The sequence below is a fragment of the Mytilus californianus genome, unplaced genomic scaffold, assembly GCF_021869535.1.
Source record: "Mytilus californianus isolate M0D057914Y unplaced genomic scaffold, xbMytCali1.0.p SCAF_1, whole genome shotgun sequence".
In the NCBI taxonomy this organism is placed as follows: domain Eukaryota; kingdom Metazoa; phylum Mollusca; class Bivalvia; order Mytilida; family Mytilidae; genus Mytilus; species Mytilus californianus.
The window spans coordinates 26,191-40,004 of NW_026262581.1; the positions used below are offsets into that span (position 1 = coordinate 26,191).

At 35.3% G+C, this 13,814-nt stretch overlaps 6 non-coding genes across 6 annotated transcripts; all 6 read left to right on the forward strand.

The window, feature by feature from the left end:
- The first annotated feature begins 1,737 nt into the window (after positions 1 to 1,737).
- Positions 1,738 to 1,856, forward strand: LOC127715262 (5S ribosomal RNA). The gene has a single exon (XR_007988260.1). It is a non-coding gene; the product is annotated as a 5S ribosomal RNA (ribosomal RNA).
- Positions 1,857 to 3,855: 1,999 nt separating this feature from the next.
- On the forward strand, positions 3,856 to 3,974 carry LOC127715326 (5S ribosomal RNA). Its single transcript, XR_007988301.1, has one exon. It is a non-coding gene; the product is annotated as a 5S ribosomal RNA (ribosomal RNA).
- Positions 3,975 to 5,973: 1,999 nt separating this feature from the next.
- On the forward strand, positions 5,974 to 6,092 carry LOC127715382 (5S ribosomal RNA). Its single transcript, XR_007988371.1, has one exon. It is a non-coding gene; the product is annotated as a 5S ribosomal RNA (ribosomal RNA).
- Positions 6,093 to 8,092: 2,000 nt separating this feature from the next.
- Positions 8,093 to 8,211, forward strand: LOC127715445 (5S ribosomal RNA). Its single transcript, XR_007988423.1, has one exon. It is a non-coding gene; the product is annotated as a 5S ribosomal RNA (ribosomal RNA).
- Positions 8,212 to 10,210: 1,999 nt separating this feature from the next.
- LOC127715501 (5S ribosomal RNA) lies at positions 10,211 to 10,329 on the forward strand. The gene has a single exon (XR_007988454.1). It is a non-coding gene; the product is annotated as a 5S ribosomal RNA (ribosomal RNA).
- Positions 10,330 to 12,328: 1,999 nt separating this feature from the next.
- Positions 12,329 to 12,447, forward strand: LOC127715557 (5S ribosomal RNA). The gene has a single exon (XR_007988473.1). It is a non-coding gene; the product is annotated as a 5S ribosomal RNA (ribosomal RNA).
- The last annotated feature ends 1,367 nt before the right edge of the window (positions 12,448 to 13,814 follow it).

The window sequence follows — 13,814 nt, forward strand, 5'->3', positions numbered from 1 at the left end:
TTTTCACATGCATGTGGCTCAAAAACTTAAAACGAAAATCTTAAAAATACTGTTATCCGCCATTTTTGTCCTTTGAACTCGTCTCTTCCTTTTTGACCAGGGCTTATATGATTCACAACATTTCTGAAAGGATTGTGATTATCAAATATTCATTTCAGCAAAAACAAATAAAAAACAATAAATACTAATTAAAGCTTGTAAAACTCAAGCAAAAAAGTCGACTATTTGAAACTTTGTTCCAACTCAGTCAAGGAAGTCCCGGTTTCGAATTTTGTCATCTTGGTGTGCTTTCATATCCAAGGCAAAATTTAAATTTCTGTGAAGTCTCTTTATTTCTACGTATATCTGAAAACAAAAACATATTAAGAAATGATTTTACTTCAAATACATACCATTTTTATAGCACAATCTAGTTTTTGTGAAATAATACAACACGTTTTCTGATGAAGAATCGCACGAGTGAAATTGACAAGTTGCACATTAATCGTAAATATTTCTTCACTTGTGATATTTTGTTTAATTTTAATCACATATTCTGAAAGAAAAATTCCTGCTGAACATTTTCGTATATGATTTATATATCAAAAAGTACAATTTATTTGAAACAAATGGTTAAAACTTGTCGAACAAGCACACAGAAATTCTTGTCGATTTGTTTGAAATAGATTGTCATGAAAGTTTAAGGGTGCTCTCGTCGAGGTCCGCGTTATGAGATTAACTACCCGCAAACCGCAATTTTGCACATCATTGTTATTTGTCGTTCAACTCGCACACATCTTTCAACAACCAAAGTCGCAAAATGTCTGATGCACCAGTAGTAGTCAAGACTCCAGCTAAGTCACCAAAGAAGAAAGCTGCAGCTAAACCAAAGAAAGTAGCTACTCATCCAAAATACAGCGAGATGGTAGGGAAAGCTATCTCTGCATTGAAAGAGCGCGGGGGCTCTAGCCGTCAAGCCATCCTTAAGTACATCATAGCAAACTTCAATGTTGGTAGCGATGCAAAAACAGTCAACACTCACTTGAAGTTAGCTTTGAAATCAGGAGTGAAGAGCAATAGCTTGAAACAGTCGAAGGGTACCGGCGCTTCTGGAAGTTTTAAGATAGGTGAAGTGGCTAAACCAGCTAAGAAGCCAGCAAAGAAAGCAGTTAAGCCTAAAGCCGCTAAACCAAAGAAGGCAAAGACACCTAAAAAGACTGCCACAAAGAAACCTGCAGCAAAGAAACCAGCTGGTGAAAAGAAAGCAGCTAAACCAAAAGCAAAGAAACCAGCTACCAAGAAACCTGCTGCAAAACCCGCTGCCAAATCTGCAAAGAAAGCCACAAAATCACCAAAAAAGACCAAGGCTGCAGCTAAACCAAAGAAGGCAAAGACCCCAAAGAAGAAGTAAATGGAGGAAGCATATGATGCTTTTAAAGCTTAAACAGCCCTTTTAAGGGCTACCAAAATTTTTCAAAAAGAGTCTGAAATTGTTGCATGGTATATAACTTGGTTACAAATAAAATCAAGCTCGTCCCCATATTCCATATCTGTCTTTCTATTCTTGCATTTTTTTGTCTTCTCTAAAGTGCATGTGAACTTGTTAAGTTTTACTATCTTCCACTCTGGATCGTGTAGTTTATTTATATTTTTATACCTGATAATTTTCTTATTTTATACAAATTCTGTCAAGAAATGCTAAATACACGACTTTCGGCGGTTCCTAAATTTATATATCAATTTTTTTAGCACTTTAGTGTCTACGACCATATCACGTTGAAAACACCGGTTCTCGTCCGATCACCGAAGTTAAGCAACGTCGAGCTCGGTTAGTACTTGGATGGGTGACCGCCTGGGAATACCGGGTGTTGTAGACATTTTCTTCTTTTATTTTTTTTACTTATAATTTTTCACTTCTCCCAAACATACGTTCTATCTTTTTTATTTCTTTATATGGATGTCTGGGGATGTAACATTCAATATAATATATCTAACTTTTGAAGGAAACAGAAAATATATCATTCATAATTTAATTTTTTTCATTACCAACCTGGTGAAATCTTTTAAACTATTTTTAAAAATAAATGCAAATCCAGTAATGCACACGTCGGGCCATATATAAGCTTGAGAATTTCACTCTTTTCACATGCATGTGGCTCAAAAACTTAAAACGAAAATCTTAAAAATACTGTTATCCGCCATTTTTGTCCTTTGAACTCGTCTCTTCCTTTTTGACCAGGGCTTATATGATTCACAACATTTCTGAAAGGATTGTGATTATCAAATATTCATTTCAGCAAAAACAAATAAAAAACAATAAATACTAATTAAAGCTTGTAAAACTCAAGCAAAAAAGTCGACTATTTGAAACTTTGTTCCAACTCAGTCAAGGAAGTCCCGGTTTCGAATTTTGTCATCTTGGTGTGCTTTCATATCCAAGGCAAAATTTAAATTTCTGTGAAGTCTCTTTATTTCTACGTATATCTGAAAACAAAAACATATTAAGAAATGATTTTACTTCAAATACATACCATTTTTATAGCACAATCTAGTTTTTGTGAAATAATACAACACGTTTTCTGATGAAGAATCGCACGAGTGAAATTGACAAGTTGCACATTAATCGTAAATATTTCTTCACTTGTGATATTTTGTTTAATTTTAATCACATATTCTGAAAGAAAAATTCCTGCTGAACATTTTCGTATATGATTTATATATCAAAAAGTACAATTTATTTGAAACAAATGGTTAAAACTTGTCGAACAAGCACACAGAAATTCTTGTCGATTTGTTTGAAATAGATTGTCATGAAAGTTTAAGGGTGCTCTCGTCGAGGTCCGCGTTATGAGATTAACTACCCGCAAACCGCAATTTTGCACATCATTGTTATTTGTCGTTCAACTCGCACACATCTTTCAACAACCAAAGTCGCAAAATGTCTGATGCACCAGTAGTAGTCAAGACTCCAGCTAAGTCACCAAAGAAGAAAGCTGCAGCTAAACCAAAGAAAGTAGCTACTCATCCAAAATACAGCGAGATGGTAGGGAAAGCTATCTCTGCATTGAAAGAGCGCGGGGGCTCTAGCCGTCAAGCCATCCTTAAGTACATCATAGCAAACTTCAATGTTGGTAGCGATGCAAAAACAGTCAACACTCACTTGAAGTTAGCTTTGAAATCAGGAGTGAAGAGCAATAGCTTGAAACAGTCGAAGGGTACCGGCGCTTCTGGAAGTTTTAAGATAGGGGAAGTGGCTAAACCAGCTAAGAAGCCAGCAAAGAAAGCAGTTAAGCCTAAAGCCGCTAAACCAAAGAAGGCAAAGACACCTAAAAAGACTGCCACAAAGAAACCTGCAGCAAAGAAACCAGCTGGTGAAAAGAAAGCAGCTAAACCAAAAGCAAAGAAACCAGCTACCAAGAAACCTGCTGCAAAACCCGCTGCCAAATCTGCAAAGAAAGCCACAAAATCACCAAAAAAGACCAAGGCTGCAGCTAAACCAAAGAAGGCAAAGACCCCAAAGAAGAAGTAAATGGAGGAAGCATATGATGCTTTTAAAGCTTAAACAGCCCTTTTAAGGGCTACCAAAATTTTTCAAAAAGAGTCTGAAATTGTTGCATGGTATATAACTTGGTTACAAATAAAATCAAGCTCGTCCCCATATTCCATATCTGTCTTTCTATTCTTGCATTTTTTTGTCTTCTCTAAAGTGCATGTGAACTTGTTAAGTTTTACTATCTTCCACTCTGGATCGTGTAGTTTATTTATATTTTTATACCTGATAATTTTCTTATTTTATACAAATTCTGTCAAGAAATGCTAAATACACGACTTTCGGCGGTTCCTAAATTTATATATCAATTTTTTTAGCACTTTAGTGTCTACGACCATATCACGTTGAAAACACCGGTTCTCGTCCGATCACCGAAGTTAAGCAACGTCGAGCTCGGTTAGTACTTGGATGGGTGACCGCCTGGGAATACCGGGTGTTGTAGACATTTTCTTCTTTTATTTTTTTTACTTATAATTTTTCACTTCTCCCAAACATACGTTCTATCTTTTTTATTTCTTTATATGGATGTCTGGGGATGTAACATTCAATATAATATATCTAACTTTTGAAGGAAACAGAAAATATATCATTCATAATTTAATTTTTTTCATTACCAACCTGGTGAAATCTTTTAAACTATTTTTAAAAATAAATGCAAATCCAGTAATGCACACGTCGGGCCATATATAAGCTTGAGAATTTCACTCTTTTCACATGCATGTGGCTCAAAAACTTAAAACGAAAATCTTAAAAATACTGTTATCCGCCATTTTTGTCCTTTGAACTCGTCTCTTCCTTTTTGACCAGGGCTTATATGATTCACAACATTTCTGAAAGGATTGTGATTATCAAATATTCATTTCAGCAAAAACAAATAAAAAACAATAAATACTAATTAAAGCTTGTAAAACTCAAGCAAAAAAGTCGACTATTTGAAACTTTGTTCCAACTCAGTCAAGGAAGTCCCGGTTTCGAATTTTGTCATCTTGGTGTGCTTTCATATCCAAGGCAAAATTTAAATTTCTGTGAAGTCTCTTTATTTCTACGTATATCTGAAAACAAAAACATATTAAGAAATGATTTTACTTCAAATACATACCATTTTTATAGCACAATCTAGTTTTTGTGAAATAATACAACACGTTTTCTGATGAAGAATCGCACGAGTGAAATTGACAAGTTGCACATTAATCGTAAATATTTCTTCACTTGTGATATTTTGTTTAATTTTAATCACATATTCTGAAAGAAAAATTCCTGCTGAACATTTTCGTATATGATTTATATATCAAAAAGTACAATTTATTTGAAACAAATGGTTAAAACTTGTCGAACAAGCACACAGAAATTCTTGTCGATTTGTTTGAAATAGATTGTCATGAAAGTTTAAGGGTGCTCTCGTCGAGGTCCGCGTTATGAGATTAACTACCCGCAAACCGCAATTTTGCACATCATTGTTATTTGTCGTTCAACTCGCACACATCTTTCAACAACCAAAGTCGCAAAATGTCTGATGCACCAGTAGTAGTCAAGACTCCAGCTAAGTCACCAAAGAAGAAAGCTGCAGCTAAACCAAAGACAGTAGCTACTCATCCAAAATACAGCGAGATGGTAGGGAAAGCTATCTCTGCATTGAAAGAGCGCGGGGGCTCTAGCCGTCAAGCCATTCTTAAGTACATCATAGCAAACTTCAATGTTGGTAGCGATGCAAAAACAGTCAACACTCACTTGAAGTTAGCTTTGAAATCAGGAGTGAAGAGCAATAGCTTGAAACAGTCGAAGGGTACCGGCGCTTCTGGAAGTTTTAAGATAGGTGAAGTGGCTAAACCAGCTAAGAAGCCAGCAAAGAAAGCAGTTAAGCCTAAAGCCGCTAAACCAAAGAAGGCAAAGACACCTAAAAAGACTGCCACAAAGAAACCTGCAGCAAAGAAACCAGCTGGTGAAAAGAAAGCAGCTAAACCAAAAGCAAAGAAACCAGCTACCAAGAAACCTGCTGCAAAACCCGCTGCCAAATCTGCAAAGAAAGCCACAAAATCACCAAAAAAGACCAAGGCTGCAGCTAAACCAAAGAAGGCAAAGACCCCAAAGAAGAAGTAAATGGAGGAAGCATATGATGCTTTTAAAGCTTAAACAGCCCTTTTAAGGGCTACCAAAATTTTTCAAAAAGAGTCTGAAATTGTTGCATGGTATATAACTTGGTTACAAATAAAATCAAGCTCGTCCCCATATTCCATATCTGTCTTTCTATTCTTGCATTTTTTTGTCTTCTCTAAAGTGCATGTGAACTTGTTAAGTTTTACTATCTTCCACTCTGGATCGTGTAGTTTATTTATATTTTTATACCTGATAATTTTCTTATTTTATACAAATTCTGTCAAGAAATGCTAAATACACGACTTTCGGCGGTTCCTAAATTTATATATCAATTTTTTTAGCACTTTAGTGTCTACGACCATATCACGTTGAAAACACCGGTTCTCGTCCGATCACCGAAGTTAAGCAACGTCGAGCTCGGTTAGTACTTGGATGGGTGACCGCCTGGGAATACCGGGTGTTGTAGACATTTTCTTCTTTTATTTTTTTTACTTATAATTTTTCACTTCTCCCAAACATACGTTCTATCTTTTTTATTTCTTTATATGGATGTCTGGGGATGTAACATTCAATATAATATATCTAACTTTTGAAGGAAACAGAAAATATATCATTCATAATTTAATTTTTTTCATTACCAACCTGGTGAAATCTTTTAAACTATTTTTAAAAATAAATGCAAATCCAGTAATGCACACGTCGGGCCATATATAAGCTTGAGAATTTCACTCTTTTCACATGCATGTGGCTCAAAAACTTAAAACGAAAATCTTAAAAATACTGTTATCCGCCATTTTTGTCCTTTGAACTCGTCTCTTCCTTTTTGACCAGGGCTTATATGATTCACAACATTTCTGAAAGGATTGTGATTATCAAATATTCATTTCAGCAAAAACAAATAAAAAACAATAAATACTAATTAAAGCTTGTAAAACTCAAGCAAAAAAGTCGACTATTTGAAACTTTGTTCCAACTCAGTCAAGGAAGTCCCGGTTTCGAATTTTGTCATCTTGGTGTGCTTTCATATCCAAGGCAAAATTTAAATTTCTGTGAAGTCTCTTTATTTCTACGTATATCTGAAAACAAAAACATATTAAGAAATGATTTTACTTCAAATACATACCATTTTTATAGCACAATCTAGTTTTTGTGAAAATAATACAACACGTTTTCTGATGAAGAATCGCACGAGTGAAATTGACAAGTTGCACATTAATCGTAAATATTTCTTCACTTGTGATATTTTGTTTAATTTTAATCACATATTCTGAAAGAAAAATTCCTGCTGAACATTTTCGTATATGATTTATATATCAAAAAGTACAATTTATTTGAAACAAATGGTTAAAACTTGTCGAACAAGCACACAGAAATTCTTGTCGATTTGTTTGAAATAGATTGTCATGAAAGTTTAAGGGTGCTCTCGTCGAGGTCCGCGTTATGAGATTAACTACCCGCAAACCGCAATTTTGCACATCATTGTTATTTGTCGTTCAACTCGCACACATCTTTCAACAACCAAAGTCGCAAAATGTCTGATGCACCAGTAGTAGTCAAGACTCCAGCTAAGTCACCAAAGAAGAAAGCTGCAGCTAAACCAAAGAAAGTAGCTACTCATCCAAAATACAGCGAGATGGTAGGGAAAGCTATCTCTGCATTGAAAGAGCGCGGGGGCTCTAGCCGTCAAGCCATTCTTAAGTACATCATAGCAAACTTCAATGTTGGTAGCGATGCAAAAACAGTCAACACTCACTTGAAGTTAGCTTTGAAATCAGGAGTGAAGAGCAATAGCTTGAAACAGTCGAAGGGTACCGGCGCTTCTGGAAGTTTTAAGATAGGTGAAGTGGCTAAACCAGCTAAGAAGCCAGCAAAGAAAGCAGTTAAGCCTAAAGCCGCTAAACCAAAGAAGGCAAAGACACCTAAAAAGACTGCCACAAAGAAACCTGCAGCAAAGAAACCAGCTGGTGAAAAGAAAGCAGCTAAACCAAAAGCAAAGAAACCAGCTACCAAGAAACCTGCTGCAAAACCCGCTGCCAAATCTGCAAAGAAAGCCACAAAATCACCAAAAAAGACCAAGGCTGCAGCTAAACCAAAGAAGGCAAAGACCCCAAAGAAGAAGTAAATGGAGGAAGCATATGATGCTTTTAAAGCTTAAACAGCCCTTTTAAGGGCTACCAAAATTTTTCAAAAAGAGTCTGAAATTGTTGCATGGTATATAACTTGGTTACAAATAAAATCAAGCTCGTCCCCATATTCCATATCTGTCTTTCTATTCTTGCATTTTTTTGTCTTCTCTAAAGTGCATGTGAACTTGTTAAGTTTTACTATCTTCCACTCTGGATCGTGTAGTTTATTTATATTTTTATACCTGATAATTTTCTTATTTTATACAAATTCTGTCAAGAAATGCTAAATACACGACTTTCGGCGGTTCCTAAATTTATATATCAATTTTTTTAGCACTTTAGTGTCTACGACCATATCACGTTGAAAACACCGGTTCTCGTCCGATCACCGAAGTTAAGCAACGTCGAGCTCGGTTAGTACTTGGATGGGTGACCGCCTGGGAATACCGGGTGTTGTAGACATTTTCTTCTTTTATTTTTTTTACTTATAATTTTTCACTTCTCCCAAACATACGTTCTATCTTTTTTATTTCTTTATATGGATGTCTGGGGATGTAACATTCAATATAATATATCTAACTTTTGAAGGAAACAGAAAATATATCATTCATAATTTAATTTTTTTCATTACCAACCTGGTGAAATCTTTTAAACTATTTTTAAAAATAAATGCAAATCCAGGAATGCACACGTCGGGCCATATATAAGCTTGAGAATTTCACTCTTTTCACATGCATGTGGCTCAAAAACTTAAAACGAAAATCTTAAAAATACTGTTATCCGCCATTTTTGTCCTTTGAACTCGTCTCTTCCTTTTTGACCAGGGCTTATATGATTCACAACATTTCTGAAAGGATTGTGATTATCAAATATTCATTTCAGCAAAAACAAATAAAAAACAATAAATACTAATTAAAGCTTGTAAAACTCAAGCAAAAAAGTCGACTATTTGAAACTTTGTTCCAACTCAGTCAAGGAAGTCCCGGTTTCGAATTTTGTCATCTTGGTGTGCTTTCATATCCAAGGCAAAATTTAAATTTCTGTGAAGTCTCTTTATTTCTACGTATATCTGAAAACAAAAACATATTAAGAAATGATTTTACTTCAAATACATACCATTTTTATAGCACAATCTAGTTTTTGTGAAATAATACAACACGTTTTCTGATGAAGAATCGCACGAGTGAAATTGACAAGTTGCACATTAATCGTAAATATTTCTTCACTTGTGATATTTTGTTTAATTTTAATCACATATTCTGAAAGAAAAATTCCTGCTGAACATTTTCGTATATGATTTATATATCAAAAAGTACAATTTATTTGAAACAAATGGTTAAAACTTGTCGAACAAGCACACAGAAATTCTTGTCGATTTGTTTGAAATAGATTGTCATGAAAGTTTAAGGGTGCTCTCGTCGAGGTCCGCGTTATGAGATTAACTACCCGCAAACCGCAATTTTGCACATCATTGTTATTTGTCGTTCAACTCGCACACATCTTTCAACAACCAAAGTCGCAAAATGTCTGATGCACCAGTAGTAGTCAAGACTCCAGCTAAGTCACCAAAGAAGAAAGCTGCAGCTAAACCAAAGAAAGTAGCTACTCATCCAAAATACAGCGAGATGGTAGGGAAAGCTATCTCTGCATTGAAAGAGCGCGGGGGCTCTAGCCGTCAAGCCATTCTTAAGTACATCATAGCAAACTTCAATGTTGGTAGCGATGCAAAAACAGTCAACACTCACTTGAAGTTAGCTTTGAAATCAGGAGTGAAGAGCAATAGCTTGAAACAGTCGAAGGGTACCGGCGCTTCTGGAAGTTTTAAGATAGGTGAAGTGGCTAAACCAGCTAAGAAGCCAGCAAAGAAAGCAGTTAAGCCTAAAGCCGCTAAACCAAAGAAGGCAAAGACACCTAAAAAGACTGCCACAAAGAAACCTGCAGCAAAGAAACCAGCTGGTGAAAAGAAAGCAGCTAAACCAAAAGCAAAGAAACCAGCTACCAAGAAACCTGCTGCAAAACCCGCTGCCAAATCTGCAAAGAAAGCCACAAAATCACCAAAAAAGACCAAGGCTGCAGCTAAACCAAAGAAGGCAAAGACCCCAAAGAAGAAGTAAATGGAGGAAGCATATGATGCTTTTAAAGCTTAAACAGCCCTTTTAAGGGCTACCAAAATTTTTCAAAAAGAGTCTGAAATTGTTGCATGGTATATAACTTGGTTACAAATAAAATCAAGCTCGTCCCCATATTCCATATCTGTCTTTCTATTCTTGCATTTTTTTGTCTTCTCTAAAGTGCATGTGAACTTGTTAAGTTTTACTATCTTCCACTCTGGATCGTGTAGTTTATTTATATTTTTATACCTGATAATTTTCTTATTTTATACAAATTCTGTCAAGAAATGCTAAATACACGACTTTCGGCGGTTCCTAAATTTATATATCAATTTTTTTAGCACTTTAGTGTCTACGACCATATCACGTTGAAAACACCGGTTCTCGTCCGATCACCGAAGTTAAGCAACGTCGAGCTCGGTTAGTACTTGGATGGGTGACCGCCTGGGAATACCGGGTGTTGTAGACATTTTCTTCTTTTATTTTTTTTACTTATAATTTTTCACTTCTCCCAAACATACGTTCTATCTTTTTTATTTCTTTATATGGATGTCTGGGGATGTAACATTCAATATAATATATCTAACTTTTGAAGGAAACAGAAAATATATCATTCATAATTTAATTTTTTTCATTACCAACCTGGTGAAATCTTTTAAACTATTTTTAAAAATAAATGCAAATCCAGTAATGCACACGTCGGGCCATATATAAGCTTGAGAATTTCACTCTTTTCACATGCATGTGGCTCAAAAACTTAAAACGAAAATCTTAAAAATACTGTTATCCGCCATTTTTGTCCTTTGAACTCGTCTCTTCCTTTTTGACCAGGGCTTATATGATTCACAACATTTCTGAAAGGATTGTGATTATCAAATATTCATTTCAGCAAAAACAAATAAAAAACAATAAATACTAATTAAAGCTTGTAAAACTCAAGCAAAAAAGTCGACTATTTGAAACTTTGTTCCAACTCAGTCAAGGAAGTCCCGGTTTCGAATTTTGTCATCTTGGTGTGCTTTCATATCCAAGGCAAAATTTAAATTTCTGTGAAGTCTCTTTATTTCTACGTATATCTGAAAACAAAAACATATTAAGAAATGATTTTACTTCAAATACATACCATTTTTATAGCACAATCTAGTTTTTGTGAAATAATACAACACGTTTTCTGATGAAGAATCGCACGAGTGAAATTGACAAGTTGCACATTAATCGTAAATATTTCTTCACTTGTGATATTTTGTTTAATTTTAATCACATATTCTGAAAGAAAAATTCCTGCTGAACATTTTCGTATATGATTTATATATCAAAAAGTACAATTTATTTGAAACAAATGGTTAAAACTTGTCGAACAAGCACACAGAAATTCTTGTCGATTTGTTTGAAATAGATTGTCATGAAAGTTTAAGGGTGCTCTCGTCGAGGTCCGCGTTATGAGATTAACTACCCGCAAACCGCAATTTTGCACATCATTGTTATTTGTCGTTCAACTCGCACACATCTTTCAACAACCAAAGTCGCAAAATGTCTGATGCACCAGTAGTAGTCAAGACTCCAGCTAAGTCACCAAAGAAGAAAGCTGCAGCTAAACCAAAGAAAGTAGCTACTCATCCAAAATACAGCGAGATGGTAGGGAAAGCTATCTCTGCATTGAAAGAGCGCGGGGGCTCTAGCCGTCAAGCCATTCTTAAGTACATCATAGCAAACTTCAATGTTGGTAGCGATGCAAAAACAGTCAACACTCACTTGAAGTTAGCTTTGAAATCAGGAGTGAAGAGCAATAGCTTGAAACAGTCGAAGGGTACCGGCGCTTCTGGAAGTTTTAAGATAGGTGAAGTGGCTAAACCAGCTAAGAAGCCAGCAAAGAAAGCAGTTAAGCCTAAAGCCGCTAAACCAAAGAAGGCAAAGACACCTAAAAAGACTGCCACAAAGAAACCTGCAGCAAAGAAACCAGCTGGTGAAAAGAAAGCAGCTAAACCAAAAGCAAAGAAACCAGCTACCAAGAAACCTGCTGCAAAACCCGCTGCCAAATCTGCAAAGAAAGCCACAAAATCACCAAAAAAGACCAAGGCTGCAGCTAAACCAAAGAAGGCAAAGACCCCAAAGAAGAAGTAAATGGAGGAAGCATATGATGCTTTTAAAGCTTAAACAGCCCTTTTAAGGGCTACCAAAATTTTTCAAAAAGAGTCTGAAATTGTTGCATGGTATATAACTTGGTTACAAATAAAATCAAGCTCGTCCCCATATTCCATATCTGTCTTTCTATTCTTGCATTTTTTTGTCTTCTCTAAAGTGCATGTGAACTTGTTAAGTTTTACTATCTTCCACTCTGGATCGTGTAGTTTATTTATATTTTTATACCTGATAATTTTCTTATTTTATACAAATTCTGTCAAGAAATGCTAAATACACGACTTTCGGCGGTTCCTAAATTTATATATCAATTTTTTTAGCACTTTAGTGTCTACGACCATATCACGTTGAAAACACCGGTTCTCGTCCGATCACCGAAGTTAAGCAACGTCGAGCTCGGTTAGTACTTGGATGGGTGACCGCCTGGGAATACCGGGTGTTGTAGACATTTTCTTCTTTTATTTTTTTTACTTATAATTTTTCACTTCTCCCAAACATACGTTCTATCTTTTTTATTTCTTTATATGGATGTCTGGGGATGTAACATTCAATATAATATATCTAACTTTTGAAGGAAACAGAAAATATATCATTCATAATTTAATTTTTTTCATTACCAACCTGGTGAAATCTTTTAAACTATTTTTAAAAATAAATGCAAATCCAGTAATGCACACGTCGGGCCATATATAAGCTTGAGAATTTCACTCTTTTCACATGCATGTGGCTCAAAAACTTAAAACGAAAATCTTAAAAATACTGTTATCCGCCATTTTTGTCCTTTGAACTCGTCTCTTCCTTTTTGACCAGGGCTTATATGATTCACAACATTTCTGAAAGGATTGTGATTATCAAATATTCATTTCAGCAAAAACAAATAAAAAACAATAAATACTAATTAAAGCTTGTAAAACTCAAGCAAAAAAGTCGACTATTTGAAACTTTGTTCCAACTCAGTCAAGGAAGTCCCGGTTTCGAATTTTGTCATCTTGGTGTGCTTTCATATCCAAGGCAAAATTTAAATTTCTGTGAAGTCTCTTTATTTCTACGTATATCTGAAAACAAAAACATATTAAGAAATGATTTTACTTCAAATACATACCATTTTTATAGCACAATCTAGTTTTTGTGAAATAATACAACACGTTTTCTGATGAAGAATCGCACGAGTGAAATTGACAAGTTGCACATTAATCGTAAATATTTCTTCACTTGTGATATTTTGTTTAATTTTAATCACATATTCTGAAAGAAAAATTCCTGCTGAACATTTTCGTATATGATTTATATATCAAAAAGTACAATTTATTTGAAACAAATGGTTAAAACTTGTCGAACAAGCACACAGAAATTCTTGTCGATTTGTTTGAAATAGATTGTCATGAAAGTTTAAGGGTGCTCTCGTCGAGGTCCGCGTTATGAGATTAACTACCCGCAAACCGCAATTTTGCACATCATTGTTATTTGTCGTTCAACTCGCACACATCTTTCAACAACCAAAGTCGCAAAATGTCTGATGCACCAGTAGTAGTCAAGACTCCAGCTAAGTCACCAAAGAAGAAAGCTGCAGCTAAACCAAAGAAAGTAGCTACTCATCCAAAATACAGCGAGATGGTAGGGAAAGCTATCTCTGCATTGAAAGAGCGCGGGGGCTCTAGCCGTCAAGCCATTCTTAAGTACATCATAGCAAACTTCAATGTTGGTAGCGATGCAAAAACAGTCAACACTCACTTGAAGTTAGCTTTGAAATCAGGAGTGAAGAGCAATAGCTTGAAACAGTCGAAGGGTACCGGCGCTTCTGGAAGTTTTAAGATA